This window comes from Elaeis guineensis, chromosome 11, assembly GCF_000442705.2.
Source record: "Elaeis guineensis isolate ETL-2024a chromosome 11, EG11, whole genome shotgun sequence".
Lineage (NCBI taxonomy): Eukaryota > Viridiplantae > Streptophyta > Magnoliopsida > Arecales > Arecaceae > Elaeis > Elaeis guineensis.
Window position 1 is genome coordinate 8,647,248 of NC_026003.2, and position 5,419 is coordinate 8,652,666.

The window sequence follows — 5,419 nt, forward strand, 5'->3', positions numbered from 1 at the left end:
AAATGCTTTGGTTCGTTCCTTGTATATCCTTGCATTTTCATAGGCTTCATTTCTAAGTTCTTCTAATTCATTCAATTGAAGCTTCCTATGGTTTCCAGCATCGTTCAAATTTGTATTTAGTTGTTTGATGGCCCACATGGCTTTGTGTTCTATCTCAATAGGCAAGTGACATGGTTTACCAAACACAATCCTATAAGGAGACATTCCTAGATTGGTCTTGAAAGCGGTTCGGTATGCCCAAAGTGCATCAATTAATTTTAAAGACCAATCCTTTCTATTGGCATTAACAGTTTTTTCCAGGATCTGTTTGATTTGTCGGTTTGACACTTCAACTTGCCCACTAGTTTGAGGATGATATGGTGTGGCCAATTTGTGGGTGACATTATACTTTTTCATCAATGTTGCAAAAGGTCGGTTACAAAAATGGGTTCCCCGATCACTAATGATTGCCCTAGGAATACCGAAACGGGAGAGAATATTTTCTTTAAGAAACTTAATGACCATTTTGCTATCGGGTGTTCTACATGCAATTGCTTCTACCCATTTTGAAACATAATCAACTGCTACTAGAATATATTCATTTCCAAAGGAATTTGGAAATGGTCCCATGAAATCGATCCCCCAAACATCAAAAACTTCAACTACCAAGATTGGGTTGAGTGGCATCATGTGTCGCTTGGTGATTCGGCCCATTTTCTGACATTGAGCACAATTTTTACAATATTCGTGAGCATCCTTAAACAAATTGGGCCAATAAAAACCACATTGGAGAACCTTAGCAGCAGTTTTCTTAGACGCGAAGTGACCCCCACATGCTTGATCATGACAAAAAGATAAAATATTCATGACTTCGTTATCTGGGATACACCTTCTAATAATTTGATCAGGACATTGTTTAAAAAGATAAGGATCATCCCAAATGAAATACTTCACTTGGGCAAAGAATTTATATTTATCCTGCTTAGTCCAATGAGAAGGTATCTTGCCTATGGCTAAATAATTTACAATATCAGCAAACCAAGGTTCAGTAGACAAAGACATGAGTTGCTCATCTGGGAAAGATTCATTGATGGGTGGTTCACTAGATGGTGCAACTGGAATTCGGGACAAATGATCTGCTACAACGTTCTCAGTGCCTTTCTTGTCCCTAATTTCTAGGTCAAATTCTTGAAGGAGCAAAATTCATCTGATTAAACGTGCCTTGGCATCCTTCTTTGCTAGGAGATGTCTAATGGCTGAGTGATCGGTGTAAACAATGGTGTGGGTCCCAACCAAATAAGATCTAAATTTCTCTAAAGCAAAGACAACGGCAAGGAACTCCTTCTCAGTTGTGGTGTAGTTAAGCTGCGCATCATTTAAGGTTTTACTTGCATAATATATCACTCTAGGCAGCTTATTTATTGTTGACCTAAGATTGCGCCCACAACATGATCGGACGCATCACACATTAATTCAAATGATTCAGACCAGACAGGAGGATGAATGATTGGAGCTGATACAAGTGCATTTTTTAGAAATTCAAAGGATTCCAAGCACTCATGAGTAAATTCAAATTTAGTATCCTTTGCCAAAAGATTAGTCAGTGGACGTGCTACTTTGCTAAAGTTGACAATAAACCTTCTATAGAATCCAGCATGACCTAAAAATGAACGTATTTCTTTCACAGATTTAGGTGGTGGAAGACTTGCAATTAGATCTATTTTGGCCTTGTCCACTTCAATCCCCTTTTTAGAAATGACATGGCCAAGAACTATTCCCTGTTTGACCATAAACTGACATTTTTCTCAGTTGAGAACTAGGTGCTTCTCCTTACATCGTTCTAGAACTAATTGCAGGTGATTCAGATACTCGGAGAAGGTTAGACCAAAAACAGAAAAGTCATCCATAAAAATTTCTAGAAATCGTTCTATCATATCTGAAAATATGCTGATCATGCATCTCTGAAAGGTTGCCGGTGCATTACATAGTCCAAAGGGCATTCGTCTATAGGCAAAAGTACCAAATGGACAGGTGAATGTAGTCTTTTCTTGATCTTCAGCGGCTATGGGGATCTGGTTGTAACCGGAGTATCCATCAAGAAAACAGTAAAACTCTTGTCCGGCTAGTCTTTCCAACATTTGATCAATAAATGGCAAAGGAAAGTGATCTTTCCTTGTCGCAGCATTCAACTTTCTATAGTCTATACAGACCCTCCATCCCGTTTGGGTCCTAGTTGGGATAAGTTCGTTTGCATCATTTTGGACCACTGTTACCCCAGATTTCTTGGGTACTACTTGAACTGGGCTTACCCAAGAGCTATCAGAAATAGGATAAATTATTCCACTATCTAGGAGTTTCAGAATCTCCTTTTTAACTACATCCTTCATAACTGGATTAAGCCTTCTTTGGGCTTCTCTTGTTGGTTTAGCCTCTTCCTCTAAGTATATTCTATGTTGAACTATAGAAGGGCTTATTCCTTTGATATCTGCTATGGTCCAACCTATTGCCTCTTGATTTGCTTTTAGAACTGACAATAACTCCTCTTGCTTGGGATCTAGGTCTGATGCAATAATTACAGGCAAAGTTTCTTTGGGTCCTAGACATGCATACTTGAGATGTTCTGGGAGGGGCTTCAGTTCTAAAATGGGTGCTTCCTCTATCGATGGTTTAGGTGATGAGTTCACCATCTCAATGATTGGTTCAGTAGGAAGTGTCGATTCCTGATTAATCTGATTTTCTTTAAGTATTTCATTGACATCCTCAGACTCATGGATTAACCAGGGGTTAGACTCTAGGTCGACTTCATCATCACTAATGTCAATGGATTCATAAATACCATCTTGGACTATATTGACATCAGCATGAGAAGAGGATTCCTGTTCTAAGTTAAAAACATTAAGCTCAATGGTCATATTCCCAAAGGATAACTTCATTAGACCATTTCGACAATTGATTTCAGCATTGGCCGTAGCTAAGAATGGTCTTCCTAAAATGACAGGTATATGTCCTTTAGGATTCGCAACTGGCTCAGTCTCTAAAACAATAAAATCTACAGGAAAAATGAAATTTTCAACCTTTATCAGAACATCCTCGACCATTCCCTTAGGGATCCTGAGAGATCTATCGGCTAACTGTAATGTGATCCCAGTAGGTTGAAGTTTTTCTAATCCTAGTTGTTCATACACCGAATATGGAAGGATATTCACACTAGCTCCTAGATCTAGCAAGGCCTTTTTTATATTGATTTCTCCAATAACACAAGAAATTGTTGGAGCTCCAGGGTCCTTATATTTAATTGGCACATGGCTAGATAGGTATGAACTGACACTTGCAGCCAAAAATGCTTTCTTTGATACATTAGTGGTCCTTTTCCTAGTGCAGAGATCTTTTAAAAATTTGGCATAAGTTGGAACCTGATGGATTATATCTAAAAGAGGAATATTAACTTGGACTTGTTTAAATACCTCTAAAATTTTGTCTAAATGTTCAGATTTATTGGATTTCAGTCTGTTTGGAAAAGGAGCTCTAGGACTTTTAAGTACTGGACTAGGTGAATTTTCAGTTTCTGGTGCTTGAGGTTGAAAGGTAGTAGTTTTAGAAGGTGACTCGGCAGATGAGTCATCTATATCATCAAGTGCAACTACCTTATTGTCTATTTGTTTTCTGATCTTAAGGTATGAATGGCATTTATACCATTAACTTGGTTTCCTTGTTGGGGTCGTGGACCATTTTGGTTCCTAGGATTTGGCTCATGTTGGCTAGGTAACCTACCATGTTCTCGTTCACTAATGGTCGAAGCCAGCTGACTTACTTGCATTTCCAGATGGGCTATAGCTTGGGTGTTATTATTTATGAGTTGACCCGTAGTTTGCATAAAGCTGGTATGTGTTTTCATCATGGCTTCTAGGCTTTTCTCTAAAGAGGTAATTTTTTTGTCATTATCATGGAAGCCTGGCGGGTTGTTCATCACTGGGTTGGACCTTAGATTTTGCTGATTGAAATTTGGATTACCTACATTAGGATTCTGGGACCATGAGAAATTCGGGTGATTCCTCCAACCTGGGTTATATGTGGGTGCATAAGGATTGTTCAATGGTCCTTGATAGGTGGCATTCACCTGTGCACACTCATTCGAGTAGGAACATTCTTCTAAGACATGGTTTGGTGCATTGCACCCTTTACACATGGGTGCAGATATTTGATTTACATTGGCTGGTCTCTGTAATTCTAAGGCTTCCAATCTACGTGTTAAGGTTGCAATCTTGGCCTCTGATGCTAAGGTTGGTTGAATTTGATGCATTCCTCCTCTTGAAGGTGTAGCTTTATCAGGTTCCCTAGTTGTTTCCCACTGTAAATTTTTCTCGGCTAGGTCTTCTAAGAATTGCCAAGCTTCAGTAGTTTCTTTGTCCATAAATTGGCCTTGGCACATGGACTCTAGCATGGTTCTTGAGTTTGAATCTAACCCCTCATAGATGATCTGGCATAGTCTCCAAGTTTCTATTCCATGGTGTGGGCATTGGGTCAAAAGATTCTTGAAACGATCAAAGTACTTCCAAAATGATTCACCAGCTAGTTGGTAAAATTGATTTATTTCATTCCTAATCCTAGCTGTTTTATGATGGGGGAAATACTTTTTTAAAAATGTTCTCACAAAGCCCTCCCAGGTAGTGACAGAATAGTTTGGCAGACTATAAAGCCACTTCTTAGCATTGTCCTTAAGGGCAAAGTTGATTAATCTAAGTTTGACCTCATCCTCTGTTAATTGCAGTTTCATGGTTGCACATACCTCCTCAAATTCTCTAATAAATATATAAGCATCCTCTAATCCTGTGAATTTTGGAAGCATATTTATGATTTGAGGTTTGATTTCAAAATTGTTAGCTGTGGGTTGTGGCAACCTGATACAAGATGGTTGGATGGAGCCAACTGGATAACACAAATCCTTAAGGGTCATGGGTTGGATTGGTTCAGCCATTGGAACAACAGGAATTGACTCAATTCTAACTAGACGACCCGACACTCTTCTCCACACACGAAGTGTACGGTTCTCGATGTTTATACAATTTTTTTTTTTTAATAAAATTTTTATGTATAAGGAAAAGAAAGAAAAGAGAAAAAGTTCTAAAGAGAAGATCCTAAGGAGTCCTAAATCTAAAGAAAAGTAACCAAATTAATTTAAATTTTAATTTTTTTTTTTTTTCAAACAAGTGAATCAATAAATTAAACTCAATCTATCCTAGGGTTAACCTAAATCTAGACAGCTCCTAACTGTTCCAAGATGACCCTTCAAACCTTCCAAGTGGAGATTGATCAACTAGTTAGCCAGGTAAGTATAAGAGGTGGGAGGTTCACTCATCGTTGCCTTTCTAGACACCAAACGAGTTGGCCAGGCCAGCAACTGAACCAATTTAACAAACCACCCTCAGGGACTTGCCTAGAC

At 38.5% G+C, this 5,419-nt stretch overlaps 1 non-coding gene across 1 annotated transcript; it reads left to right on the plus strand.

The window, feature by feature from the left end:
• Window positions 1-4,478: 4,478 nt before the first annotated feature.
• LOC140852680 (small nucleolar RNA R71) lies at window positions 4,479-4,585 on the plus strand. Its single transcript, XR_012135582.1, has one exon. It is a non-coding gene; the product is annotated as a small nucleolar RNA R71 (small nucleolar RNA).
• Window positions 4,586-5,419: the final 834 nt, after the last annotated feature.